The sequence below is a fragment of the Sitophilus oryzae genome, unplaced genomic scaffold (assembly GCF_002938485.1).
Source record: "Sitophilus oryzae breed Bouriz unplaced genomic scaffold, Soryzae_2.0 scaffold_1389_pilon_pilon, whole genome shotgun sequence".
In the NCBI taxonomy this organism is placed as follows: domain Eukaryota; kingdom Metazoa; phylum Arthropoda; class Insecta; order Coleoptera; family Curculionidae; genus Sitophilus; species Sitophilus oryzae.
The window spans coordinates 2,416,527-2,432,447 of NW_022146047.1; the positions used below are offsets into that span (position 1 = coordinate 2,416,527).

Consider the following 15,921-nt stretch of genomic DNA (forward strand, 5'->3'; position numbering starts at 1 on the left):
CCTATTTCAAAAAATCTTCGAGTATAGGTCCCTGCTTCAAGAATCAAACGGTCAATTTTAAATTCATATCGAAGGCCGCTGCCTCAGCCGCAAAATAACATTCACTAAAGCTAGAACAAAAAGAATATGAAACTTAAAATCGATAATCATTATTCAATCGAAATTATAATATGGTTTTACAGTGACTATCTTTATTAAAATATTATAAAAATAAATTTATAAAACAATATAAAGCAGGAAGTTGTTATTGAAAATGGAAAATTTAAAAAACGAAATTTTTATATTCCAATTATCTTATATTTTCAAACCTTCATTAAAATATTCTTGTACATTTCATAATACAGCCTAAATAAAAATAAATAATTAACTAGCCATATTTAAGTAAGAAAGCTAAGAAAAATAGCTAATGAATAAGCAATAAACGGCAGTTGAGTGCATAATTTAATGTTGAAATATGTAAATCAAATGTGTACCATTTCTAATCAAACTGACCTTTTATCTATAAACAACAAACCACATATCCAATCTTAACCACATCCTTCCCCATGCAGAAAAAAAATTGATAATCAAATTTGTATTTTTTATTAAATAAGTTTAATTTTAATTTAATGATTTGCAGATGATGCAGAAAATCATTAAATTAAATTTGCACATCTATCAAAAATAAAAAATCTGCGTTGTAGCGTATTTTAGTAAACTGAGTTTAATTTTATATATTTTTTGTTACATGGTGTGGCAGCATGGACACTGAAGGTAGCAACAATAAACCGAATTGAAGCCTTCGAAATGTGGACCCTACGACGAATGCTAAGAGGGCCCTGGATCGACCGTGTGAGGAATGAAAACATTCTCAGAAGAGCTGGTCTAGAAGAACGTGAACTCTTCGAAATCATTAAGAAGAGGAAAATAGCCTATTTGGGGCACATACTACGTGGAGAACGCTATCACTTTCAGCGTCTGATTCTCCAGGGTAAAATAGAGGGGGGCAAAAGGGGAATAGGCCGAAGGAACCTATCCTGGCTGAGAACTATTCGTCATTGGACAGGCATACAGGACTTCCAAGCACTCCAAGTCGCTGCAATTAGTAGAACCATCTGCTGATTAATAGAACCATCTGATGATACATCTTGGCATTACATTAAAGCAGTGACAAAAAAATAACTTTTTAAGTAATTATTACTGCTGATAACAATTAAGAACCTCTCTGGAGAAAATACCACTAGATAATAATTATAATTATAATAATGGTAATGATGAAAACTCTTTAAAAAAATTGTGCATAATATAATTATTTTCAAGAACATTTTCAACAGATAAAAGATGTTAGATTAAATGGTGATTTAATTTTGATACTCATTTGTTTTTTTATGAAATACGTATAAATAAAAATACACAAAGTTTACTGTACATAAATTATAAACATTTATTGGCAAAACGTGTCCATTGGAAGAGACGAAATCGACAGACGACATCCAAAAATCAGAAGAACATTTATATTTGAATAAAACCGGCAGACTGTCAACTGTGAGGAATTCCCCCGTTCAGCAGATTATAGTATAAAATAACATTTATATTTTTCAGGTAACCGAAAGTGATTGTAAAACACCTTACACATGTTCTTGGAAGTTCAGAATTTTAGCAATTAACACATGACGACCATTATCGACCATCATTTATCGAGTTCCAAAGAATGATGCGTCATATATTAACAATGCCGCCTTATTGCAAATGTTTTATATTATATACAAAGCATATGTTTGAAACAAATTCTACGACTAAGATTTCTTAGACCACCCACATGCGTTATTTTGGATTTTGGTTCAAATGAAATGGTTACTTACCGACATCCAAAAATATGCCTTGCAGCTAATTTTAACTATCCATTTTTAAACGAGTTCATCAAGTCTGCCTTTAGCTGTAAAATACTCTTTTTTATTATCGGTACTGCCTGTGTTCTCCAAATAAAACACTAATTATTTTGTTTAATGAATTATTTGTTTCGTGGCTAGATAGAAATTTTACTTTTATGTTTTCACAATAACAATTCAAAGGAATTACGACAAACAATTCATAACCGACTTCACAGAATTGAATAGAAGTTATTCTCTTCGCTCCATTAAGCGGTCCTCACACGATCAATAATATTGTCAATGTTTTTTATTGTCAATGTTTTATCAATATTTGAAAGGTGGCCTGACACGGTCAATACTTATATCAAAATGTGTGCAGATATTAAGTGTGAATTATACCCATAATTATACCCTATGCCAAAAAATGAAAGATAAAAAAAGCGTGTCATTTTGGCAGTGAGTGTCAGTCAGTGTGAAAAAATCGAAGTAAAAGTTTAAGAAAAAGCGTTATACAAAAAAATGGATATCCAAAAAGAAAAAGGTTCGGCCAACTAAATCTTCTAGAGTACGTTAAGAAACGGGAGCCTGATGATTGCGATCTAAAACTGGTGAAAACAACGACGGCGATGTTCCGTCTTCCGCCATGGTTACCAATAAACTAGTCAAATTTGGTCAATCATGCGACCTAACGATCAATATATTGTCAATACGACTAGCTCCGCCTTTAATATTGTCGAGTATTTTCAGGATCCCGAAAATCTATCAATATATTGAAACTCCATCAATATGTACGCTCAAACGCTCAATAATAATTGTCAGTAATCCAAAATATTAACAATATTATTGATCGTGTGAGAGCCGCTTTAGTAAGTAAATATATTAAATATAATCAATATTTCGTTAAAGCTAAAAAAGTAAATAGTTGGGGGTTGGAACACACTTTACTTGTAACATGGGACCCGCGTTTCACTAACGATCAATTATCCGCGAGGATTTATATGAAGGTTTTTTTTATTTTGCTTTTTATGTCAGATAACTAGAATGTAGAATGTTTAGGAGGGGGGTTAATCACCGCGACCTTACAGATCTATTGTGTGTTCCCCTTTCTTGAGTTATAACCAAATCACAGTCTTAGGGCTTTGACGAAAGCCAGTATCTGAGACGGGTCCACAGAGGCTAGCTCTCCACCTCCGACATCAGCCGTACCAACATTGTCATCTCGGTGCACTCAGTGATAAGGAGTTCTGGTGTTTCCCCATTTTCCCCACAGAATCTGCATTCACTGTTGTTTCTCAGCTTCAATCTACTGAGTCTGTTCGTTGAGGAGACCTGTTAGAAAGTCCGTGACAATCCGAAGAATCCGAAAAATCAAGGAAAATCTTTAAGTTTTCTCGGTCGTAAGTTCAGAGATAGATTCAGATAACTAGCATCGCAAGGAAAGAAAGTACTCTCTATGTAGTTACAATTTAGAATGAGTGGGAGGGGGGTTAATCACTGCGACCTTACAGATCTATTGTGTCCCCCTTTCTTGAGTTATAACTCATCATACAGTCCCAGTCCTTTGACGAAAGCCAGTATCTGGGACGGTTTGACAGAGGGTAGTTCTCTATCTCCAATATCAGTCGTACCAAAATTCATGGCACGAATGATTGTCGTCTCGGCGCACTCAGTGATGAGGTGTTCTGGTGTTTCCGCATTTTCCCCACAGAATCTGCATTCGCCATTTCTTCTTAATTTCAATCTACTGAGGTGTTCATTGAGGAGACAGTGTCCAATTAAAAACCCCGTGACAATCAGAAGACTGTTCTTACTTAAATCCAGGAAGATCTTTGATTTTTCTTGGTCGTCAGCCCTCAGAAACTTCTTCGAGTGTCTTAGACCGTTGCAAGATTCCCATTACAGGTTGCGGATGGAGTCTTCCTAATTCTTGAGTTGAGCTTTTAGTTGGTTACCACTTGGGAACCAGAACGGTTCTGGTCCATTTAGTAGAGTGTTCGCTCCCTTTCTAGCCAGACCATTTGCTTTTTCATCCCTTGGTGAGCAGGCACCCAGAGTAGAAGGACTTTGTTTTCTTCGCCTAATTCTCTAATCTATGTAGTTACTTTCGAATGAAATTAAGTCAACTCTTAATACTTTTCTTCAGCCACGTACCCTAATATGTTTTCGAATATTTTAAACTAAGAAACTGAAAATATAAATATGATTTTAATTCATATTCGGTGATTTTTGAAAATAATTTGAACTGATCGCAATAAAACTGAATCGTATTTATTCACTGCACTTGCCACAGACAATTAGTTTACAGGTACTATTGCTTGTAGAGGATATAATTAATTTAAAAGAATACATTATTACACCTTAAAAATTTTGGCAGCCATTATACTGCGTGCCGATTTATTTAAAAGGTCGCATTATCTTTTGGTGAATCGATTGTGTTCTGACGTCAGCCAAAAAGCCCAATTTCTATATCTGTAATTATTGACAGGTATATTATTTTTATTAATATATAAGTAACATCGTGTTGACATAAAAGTAAATCAAATGTAACAAATAATGAATAGTACCAAGTACACTAAAAAAAGATTATCTTTCTCGATTTATATAGAATGTTGATTCTTTCAACAAACGATGAACTTTCAACAAACCGGGGTATTTAGTTTCCTGAGAATTAAATTGGTTTTTAATTCAGATTTAATAAAAATCTGGAAATCGCAATAATGTCAGTGTTAATTAAGTTTTGACATAATATTTTTCTTTAGATTTACTGCCTCTGAACAAAACTGCCTTCCGCAAAACCAAAAATAAGACCAAGCGTGCAAGACTCTTGCGGTCTTGCATTTTTTAGGTTTATATGAAAAAATTACTTATTTGTTCAAAGTTACTGTTATATTTTTTTACAAATAGTGTTTTCCCGACTATTGCATAAAATTTTAAAGAAAAAAATGCTGATTCAATATAGTAGGTTTATTGAAAAATAAAATTTTCATCAGACAAATACTCTAATATGTTCTTTGTTTAAAATTTATTTGCATTAAATTACCACAAAGATTTTCTATGTAGAAAATGCACCTAATAAAAATCTATTAAAAAAATTTAAGACTTTCAAGAGTCTTGCGCAAGACCCTGCAAGACCAAGACCAAAGGAGCCTTCAAATCACTAAATGCATATGAATATATAAATAATATTAATTCCTTTATTAGTCTTTTTGTTCAAATGCATAAAAGTTTATTACGAGACTTGCTTGAAATGTCAAAATTTTCAAAATAATGGCTCCCTTAATAACGCATATCGTTGTCACTATATAACTATACAGACTATAGACGTATAACAATATACCGTTATAAAAGTACTTATGTATAACAATAGTTAGTTGTCAGAAGATGATGTTCAAATCATCCCATCAAGCTAGCGCTCTAAGAATAATGACCTTAAAATAAGCCATTTGCAAATCGGCAAAAAATGTAGATAGACAAATTAGGCAGGCAAATTTTCTATAGCCTCAAGACTAAAAGAAATCTACTGCTAAAACCGGGTTTGGCCATAAACAAACCTGTTTATCAATACTATAGGAGGTACTGCTTGAATAAATATTCACTACAAAATTTAAGAAGGTAATTGCTTAATTGGTGCCAGTAGTTCTTTTGAAACTTACAAATACGTACTTAATGTATGTATAAAGTTGTTATAACTATAATTTGAAAGGGTAAGTTAATTACAAGATGGGGCACTATAATTATTATATAAAGTAGTAAGTATATTATACAAAAAAACATACCATCACATCTCAATGAAGATAGAAAATAATTTTTCTTCATCGTATATAAAATATGTGTTTTGTGTCTTTGTCGGGAACTTATCTGATCACCTCCATAAGTTGGAACTAAGAACTTTAAATTGCATTATTCATTTTTAAGTATTATTTAATGTTATATTGGAAAAGCATTTAGTTGTGTCGTAAAGTTTGGCTTGCACAATATCTATTATTGTTTAACTATAAACGGATTTCTTGGACATATTTCATTGTTTTTCAAATTGATTTTTGCGACATTCTCGGTGCTTTCTATTTCATCATAAAAATATGGTTTACAAATAATTGAAATCAAATAACCGTTAAAAACAGTAGATAACTCTTGCATGACGAAAATATCTCGAAATTAATTTTTAAATAAAAAGTTTGATGTCCTTTACCGTTCAATTTATTTTACTTTTAGCGAAATGGAAGTAAATGTATATATGCACTCGATCTTATTAGAACTTTTTCATTGAAAAAGGAATAGAAAGTTTGATAGGATCAAATAGAGCAAATGTCATAAAAAGAGCAATATTATTTTTGGCTAGTTCCTTGTTTTGACCTTCTTGGTCGAGAAAGTGCTAATTTTGACATTTTAGTTAATTAGTCGCTAATTCGACTTAACAACTCGGAAGAATTGATTCTTGTACAGCTTACTTTTTTATATAACTGTAGCCACGGGCAAGAGAAAACTAATAAACACTCATGTGATAATTAGGACAACGGCGAAATTTGTTTTTTAGTACTCAGTTGAACTTATTCAGTTTATGTTTTTGAAAAACAGCTATATCCGGTTATCTGGAAGATATCTTTATACAGGGCAATTTCATTTAAGTGCAGACCTGTTAATTGTATACTAGAACGTACAGGGTGTCTTAAAAAAGTATAAGTGTATGAGGGTGGATTATTTAACACACTGGCTAACTAAACAACCGCCGGCGGTATACAAAAAATACCGTTATCTGGCGGCATGATAGTTCTATATGTGTAAATGCTGGCGGAAAATTGAATTAAGTTGTCATTGATGGCGATATGTACTGCACCTGGCAGATAAAAACCGTCCAACGGCGGTATACTGTATTTTAAACACCAAATACCGGCGAAATGACAACATAACGCATTATTTTTCTTTTGTAATAGTTTCGTTTAGGAAATAAAGAATAAAATAAATTTTATTATTATAACCTAATATCTTTGTATTTTCATTTTTTTACTTGAATTGAGCTGTCGTTGATATTTGATTATCCTAATACATTCAATTTTAAAATCAAAATATTCAAAGCAATCAGATGTGGATTAATCAAACAGAAAAAAGCGAACAAAAAACAAAAGAGTGAAACCAAAGCAATCAAAACACACAGTAAGCGGGTTTTGATTGCTATAGAGCTATAGCGAGACAACCTAAGATCAATAAACCGACCGCCAAATCATTACTGTTTTGAGTCTCACCATTCTGACGAACTCATTTCGAAATGATCACATAACCTTTATTTTTGCATTTTGATTAGGTTCGGGGTATTACAATGTAATGTCATATTATAACAACTATAAATTTGTATCAAAGCCACCTAATTATTTTTTTGTCTTGTATGATACCGTTGAAAGCGCCATATGTACCTAATATAATAATTTGAGAAACGAAGTAGAGAAGAAAACATATATTATCTTTAAAATCTATACCGGGTTGGCATTTCAGGCTTTGGGTGCCGATTTTCGTGTGTACGACGAGTACAACACGCTAAGTATTTTCCCAAACGCTTTAATATAGCGTCGGATTATGTCATTAGGTAATAAACACCTCGCATTTTTCTCTCTCCGACTTACAAGATTGCCATAGCGATTCACTCCTATAAGTTGCGTTGTGCGTCCTGTTCATAGAGGAAATAAAATTTCGCGCATCATTTTGCCCGAAATTTTATTTTTACCGTGTGAAAGATTTAGATGTATTTAGTTGACATAATGCTTTAGGATACCTTACTTTGAAAACCTAGTAAGTACCCAAAAACTGTTTTCACCAGAATGTAGGATGTTTAGGAGGGGAGTTAATCACCGCGACTTTACAGATCTATTGTGTGTTCCCCTTTCTTGAGTTATAACGATATATATCACTCAGTGATAAGGTGTTCTGGTGTTTCCCCATTTTCCCCACAGAATCTGCATTCGCCGTTATTTCTCAGCTTCAGCCTACTGAGGTGTTCGTTGAGGATACAGTGAGAAACCCCGTGACAATCCGAAGATTGTTTTTACTTAACTCAAGGAAAACCTTTGATTTCTCTCCATCGTAAGTTCTGAGGAACTTTTTCGAGTGTCTTAGATCGTGTATAGTGTTCGATCGACACCCATTCCAAGTTACAGATGGAGTCTTCCAGATTCTTCAGTTCCGCTTTCAGTTGGTTCCCGTTTGGAAAACAGAACGGTTCTGATCCAGTTAGTGGAGTGTTCGCTCCTTTTCTAGCTAGATAATTTGCTTTTTCATTGCCTTCTATCCCTTGGTGAGCAGGCACCCAGAGTAGGAGGACTTTATTTTCTTTGCCTAATTTGTTGAACTTCCCTAGGCATTCTTTGACCAACTTGGAATTGATGGTTACTGAGTTGATCGCGTTTAGTGCTGCTCGACTATCGGATAGGATGGCAATTTCCTGTTTTCGATAGTTCCTATCTAAGATCTAAGATAAATTGCACGCACCTTTCGATAGCGTAAATTTCTGCCTGAAGGATACTGGGCTAGGTGATGCCTATTGGTTCGGAGTATTTAGTTTTCGACCCAAATACTTCTATCCCTGTCCCTGCTTTGGTTTTGAAAGCATCAGTATACCACGTTATGGTATGGTCTTTTACATGCTGAATAAGCGTTTCTTCCTTCCAATCCTTTTTATTACTCAATACTACAGTGAGGTGTTTCTCAAAGTTGTAAATTCTTGGTATGTCATCCACTGGGAGTTGTTTTCACCAGAGAAACAAATGACTTTTTCAAGTGAGCTACTAATTGTGAAAAAAAATTGTCCACAAATAGTGCAATAATCAAAATTATTCAATTTCGTCTTACAATACAGTAGACTTAAGGTCTTGATCGAAATAGGCTAAAAATATAACTTCTGTCAAAAACTGAACTTAAGAGGTTTTTAAAGTAAGATATCGTTATCATTATAAAAGGTTCGCTTTAACCAGTTTGCTGAATACGATAACTATTTTTTTACGAATAATACATAAACTTTCCCCACGAATATGGTGTTTTGGGTTAAAAATTCCCTTTTCCCTCTGGATCCCGAAATTTCCCACGAATCGGGAAATTTCCTACGAGTTGGCATCACTCGGAATTTTTGACTCACGATAATATCACACAAGCACTCAACAAAATGAATGTAGGAGTACTAGTATAAATTTTAGTAAAAAAACACTAGTCCGACATTTATTCCAAACCAATTTCGCAAGAATAAAATTTATGGTTTTCTATATTACGTAGCATTCTATATCTCCCAAACAATGATCCGAACAAAAATCTATATTGAATTTTATTGCAAAACAATATATCTATAAGGCACTAGACGTATATACATAAACGTCAACTGAGTACAATAAACTACCGTTTTCTTTTTAGGTCTCCAACTTAGCCTTTGTTGTCATACGTTCGAATGAGCTTGATATATTAGGCTTTTTATTACTCTCCTGTAGAAACATTTTGAGTGCTTTCAAGATTTTTTGGAGTTTGCCAAAAGTGTTCTTTCATCTACAATCTTCCTTTAATCTTTGATACTTTTCAAATTTCCAATTTGCACGTGTAAACTCTTCTTTAATAAAGGATTTATTATCATTCATTACATTTAGCATAGGCATAAACCTCGGCATAAACAGTAACTGTATTTTAAGTAATGTTCATACTGTTGTAACGGGTTATTTCGGAATTCTAGAAATGACGATAAGAAAAAGAGAAATTAAAGATATATCTTCAATTGAGATTCCTTAATTTATCTATAAATTAATTGCGTATGCATCTGCGAATGGTACTAATGTAATAGGTACTAAAGATATTTAAACGTCTAACTTAAAATAGAATATCATCATATAACTTTTTATTTAATTCTTTTATGTTTTAGTTTTACCTGTACAGATAAAAACCTTGACAAATGGCAGTTGTTTATTTAATGAGCGTATATTGCTCTTGGGTATTAAATATCTATTATAAAGTACTTAGTGTTCCCCAAACACTTCATTTTATATATTTCCAATTATCCTTCTTTAATATTTTTGTTTATGGTTTAGGACTTCTTGCGAAAATATCATAAAAATATAAAGCAATAATTGAAAAAAATATTTACATTTCTTTCAATTGTTGCTTTATATTGATTTATTCTCAATAAATCGCCACGGAAGCATTGTCTAGGTGGACTACCTAGTTTTAATGTGTATTAAGTACATTATTTGATAGTTATAAAGAAGGCATTATTATGAATTGATTATCAATATTTATTCCTAAAATTCTAGGAGATATTTTTATATCTGTTGAAAATTGAGAACCAATTAAAAGTTTCCAAAACCCATATACGTAGTACATATAGATTTTCGTACGCTATCAGTATGTATTTTTTCGTAACCTGCTAGATAAGAAATAATTACATTATTATGATTAAATAGCTTTTAGATAAACTTTGACACACTTTTAACTAGATACAACTTTACTGCAGTACAATTTGTGTTACTATAAAAAAAGGTAATTGATTATTTATTTCATATGCATATCTGCTACTGATTGTAATCACATAATTATCCAAAAATCTTCACTGTTTTAGCATGTGGTACAATTATTTGTACACACCGATAATTTATTTTTAATATAATATGTTCTTAAATAATAAAACATAATTCTACTATTGTTCATAAAGTGGTACCAAATCCAAACCAAACAAAATTTTAAAAAAAGTTGTCTTAAAGTTAATTAAGACACTACAAACAAAAAAAAATCCTTAAGATTTAATATCTACACCCTATGCCCAAGTCTATCCAACGAGTTGTATTCGACATGACAGTTGTCTGACATCTTAATTCAAGAGTAAATTGTACTTCCTGCCATATTTTGGATGTAGTATGTCGATACTAACACAATACGGCAATATAAACTTCCACTAGCCATAGCCTTTATAGACTTTGAGAAGGCTTTCGACTCGATATATCTTAAGGATTAAAAATAGATGGACAATATCTTAACCATCTAAGATTCGCTGATGACATAATCCTAATTGCTTGGACTAAATACAGCCAGCAATAAAGTGGGTCTCAAAATGAATTTAGCAGAAACTAAAGTAAATGTACAACGAACTGGTGGACAGAAAAGACATTCTTCGTTAATAAATAACACTGGAAATAGTAGAAGAACAGAACAATATTTGGGACAACTAATACACACCCCGGGATCTTTACTACCAGAAATCAACAGAAAAATTAAGTTAGCATGGAGTAATTATGGAAGAAACTCAATCATATTCAAATCTAGAATGCCACTCTATCTGAAGAAGAAAACATTCGACCAAGGTGTGCTACCAGTCATGACCTATGCATGCAAAACATGGACACTTAAAATGGACATCATAAGAAAACCGCAGATCGCTCAACGCTCAATGGAATGAAATATGCTGGGAATAACCAAGAGACAATGTAAAAGAATAGGGTGGATACGACAATAGACCCAGGTAATAGATGTCATCCACAGAGTCAAATCCATCAAATGGCAATGGGCAGGACACCTGACAAGAAATCGGACAACAGATATACCACGAAAATTACAGCATGGTACCCACGAAGAATTAAGAGACCTAGAAGACCGAACCAGAGATGGGACAATGATATTAGGAAATTATCACGGATATTTTGGGCCCGCATAGCCAATAATAGACAACAACGGGCCCAACTACAAAGAGAGTAAGTGAGGGAGGTTACACCATAATTGGAAATGGTTGAATAAGCTGAAAATGATGATAGTCTTCTTCGTCGTCTCTTCATGTCTGAAGAATCGTGACATTATGGCTATCTGCAGCTGGTGAATTTGGTCTTCCATCGTTGGCGATCGGAGATTTGATTGAAATGGATGACCTGTAATATTTGCTATTTGGTCAAGCCATCTTGATGGTGATCGTCCTCTGGGTCTTCGGCCTTCTACTTTGCCTTGTACAATGATTTTTTCAAGGTTGTCTTCACAAGTACTTACTAATGATGATATACAATTATCAATTAAACTGCCCTTAGCATAAATAGTTTAACCATGCAGCAAAAGAACAGTCGACATTCAAAAAGTGCCAGAAAAAACAACCTTCTTTGAATTATAATGGGAGGAAAAAAGTGTCACTCACTATATTCTCTCGTTGGATATACTATACCATATTTTATCAATGTTTATATTGTAAATTGTAAGAATATTTTATTTTATACTTCAGTGATTTTTGTTAGATTACGATATTATAGTCAATTATAATCTGAAAAATCTTTTGTAGCAGCTGAGTACGTTTAAATCTCAGCCAGGTAGATCCCCATAGTAACAAAAAAAACATTCTCGTAGGTATAAAAACACCTGGACATTCACTGCCTCTCGAGGGGAGGTAATAAAACATACAAATCGATTATGTGTTGACATTGAGGACATATACCCTAAATATCCTTGTTAGGAATCAGCAACACTGTTTATATGTCACACATTTACTCTATACCACAATAATAATACAAAAATTACCTACATAGAGTGAATGATAATGCATTTCATAGCTAAAATGTTTTAGAACTGTTATAATAATACAAATTCAATAATAAAACGTAAAAACAATTTTTTTAATCCAACAAATTTGGAATAACATAACATTAACATAATACAATGATGAATTACAACAGGAATTCATTCTAATTCATCTTCCCATGCGTTCTAAACTAAAAAAAACAAATAAACGGTCTTGGGATTTTAATCTGAAACCACTTAATCAAAGAAATAGGGCTCCATCTTCATCAATCATTTTGCATCGCAATGTAAACAACACGGGAGAAACATCAATAGTATAGATGTGCTCAATCAGTGTTTTGCTAAAATAAATTTCCAATTCTGAAACCTATTCAAAATCAATGCAGAATATTATACAGTGTATTAGAAGACTTAAGCTTTTGATATACCAATATTTATAATTTACCAATTCATAATCTAAGATTTAACACCATATTTTATTGCCACCTCAAAATTTATTATCAACACAAAAATCTTTATTAAAAAGTCAGCCTAGATGTTTCATATACATGACCTCGTAATTATTGTACACAAGAATAAGTAACTTTATTACAATTTACACAAAAATATTCTCTTGATTCTATATATTCTTCTCTTCTGGATGATCTTGTGTAAGATTACTAAGTACCTAGCCAATTTTCGTATGCTAAACTTCTTACTAACTACCATAGATTTAGGAAGAACAGATATCACATTTTGCATTTTAACCCGATCAAACAATCGGAGGTTGACTACGTACTGTAAAAACCAACTGAGATAGAGAAAGCGACATTGCCACATCTCAAATTTGCGCCTATCTACTTAGTTTGATTTGCAGAAAAGGTGACTTTAAAACCTTCACCGGATATCAATAAATCTCAATTTTTTAATTAAATTAATAGTTTATTTTTAAAGAAGCATGCGTAATAATATGTTATTAACCAGAGGATATATGCGTTACTATTAAAGGACATGTTTACTGTTTAATGTGCTGAAACGTCTAGAACTATTGGCAACGTCGCTGCTAGTCTTACGGAATGAAATGAGCCGTCCGTCCCACCACCCCTCGCGACGGCCCATGGTCCGTTATAGCGTACTACGTTTAGCTTACGGTATGTTTGAAGTCGGAATCAAGTTCGAAGTGAACTTTTCAGTGTTTTCAGTAGTTTTTTGCTTTGTTTAACGTACTTTTGAATCTGCGAATTTTCAATATGGTACGACAGTGTCAAATGTGTGGAAAAATAAGCTCAAATTACCCGAATTTGTCTTTTCACAGGTAGGTATTGTTTCCGCCGCGCCGTAATCGCCATACATAGGCGTCTCACAAGGGAGCCTCTCACAATTAAAATAATTTCTAATTATATTTGTTGAATTTTGAGCTATTAAAACAAGAACGTAGTAGCCGGTAATTGAATTATAATTCTCAATTACTACTAAAGTACAAGTACAGTCTCAACTACTACTTAACTCTTGTAGATCATAACAAATTTGAATATAAACGTTGCATTTGAAACTTTATGATAAGCCAGAAAATGACATTTTTTTTTCTTAAAATTGCGTCATATTTTGGTCATTATATACGATATTCTAAAGGAATTTTGCTCAACAAATAAACAAAGGTGTTTACCCGCCCTTTTTTTACATTTTATTGCATTATCTGCCCCTTCGGCCTCGTTTAAACAATTTTTTACCACCGTACAAATACCTCTCCTAGAGTTATTTGTACGGTGTGTTTTTTTTAGAATGGGACGAACTGTAAACAATTCTTAGGCTACTAGTTTTATACATACCTATATACAGAGTGACCCAGGCCTCCAAAAAGCTTTTTACCTATTACGTTTTTGGTTTGTAATTTTTATTTCAATTTTTTACATAAGATGGGGGCCATTGTAACGCACATTTTCAAAATATTTTTGTCAACATACAGGGTGATTCTCGGGGTGATTCAAACCGCAATACATATGCTTAATACAGTTCATGAAGATTGGGACATTTAACTAAAATTTGATTGTCTACCTTTAAAAGTAATGGATTTGTAAATAAACGTAATATTCATTATTATGCGACAGAAATCCCATACTGTAGCACACAGATTTGATACTTTTAATGATAAATGCCTTCTATTGAGAGACTAAAAGGTAATTGCCTCGTATCAGGGCCATCATAATACAAGAAGAAGACCGAAAGTTAAATCTTGTCTTATATTTTTAAAAAAACACAATTTTCTCATTAAATATTGATTTTGGGTATAGGAAGTTATTAATAATAAACATCTATTACACAGTACTTTGCAGGTAGCTATCGATTGCGAACTAACTAAATCGTTACTAATTACTAACAAAAAAGGTAAAACTAAAACCTAAATTATCATTTGAGATTAAATGGGAAGTTCTAAATAATGTTGCCTATTTTAAACAAGAAAAATGTATTTATAAGTTTTATAACATCTCTAATTAAATTTAGACGAAAATAATATTTCTGTTTGCTGTAGGTAATTTTCTCAGGGAAAATACGTAAATAAAAATGACTTTTTAAGTCAAAAAAAGTCAAAAGGACAAGTTATTCCAAAAAAGGACTGTCCTTTTCAAAAAAGGACAGGTGGCAACCCTAGGTATTTCTGGAATGGAAATTTAATGGCAAATCTACAACTTTAGTTTGAAAATATGTTCCGGCCATCTATGTTTACAAAAATGTCTAAAACGTGCTTTACCATTGCCTCCATATTCTGAAAAAAAATTGAAAGAAAAGTCACCAACCACAAACCTAATATAGAACTGTTTCGGAAGCCTGAGTCACCCTGTAAATATTCAAAAGTAACTGAAAGTTTATATAGAATTAACTGAAAGTTTAAATTGAAAATCGACGTTGGAGCGATTTTCGAAAACTACCTACTAACGTTTCAACATAAGTATATGTGGGATATTAATTATATTATTATATTAGACCTTATAACAAAACTCACCTGACGAAAAAGTGTTAATGTAGTATATTAATATGGAGTAAACATTTTACTAAATACTTTACTAATTAAATTCGTTCCAAAAAACGATACGCCACTGGCCATTAAAACAATCCAAATGAGCCTAGTTGCCGGGGTCGGAAATTTTAGACTTCTCTGTCTCTTCTGTCCTTGTTTGACACATTGGAATGTTTGATACACTACCAACGAGTATTTATGAATGAGATGTTCGGTCTATATTTATAATGTCTTTGCTAACTACATAATTATAAGCACGCGTAACACTAGACAATTAGCACAGATATTATCAAAAAATAATAAAAATTAACATAAATTTTTCAAAAAAATATAAGGTTTTAGTAACTTTGAATATAAACTAATTACTTCAAAAATACTTAATTTTATGTTATGTCAACATTAGTATTGCACAATGCACAACAAAGTATTTAACGTCAATGTCAGTTTAGTTAGTAACTCTTCTTATTATCAATACCAAAAACTTCATTAAAAATTTCATCAACATCAATGATTCATATGTTTGGTGACTCCAATTCTGTATAGGTATATTGTAAAATGTAAATATAC

General features: G+C 32.5%; 1 protein-coding gene across 3 annotated transcripts in view; it reads right to left on the reverse strand.

The window, feature by feature from the left end:
- Positions 1-15,921, reverse strand: part of LOC115875528 (protein phosphatase Slingshot) — a 278,168-nt gene that overhangs the window by 116,895 nt on the left and 145,352 nt on the right. The window lies entirely within an intron of this gene.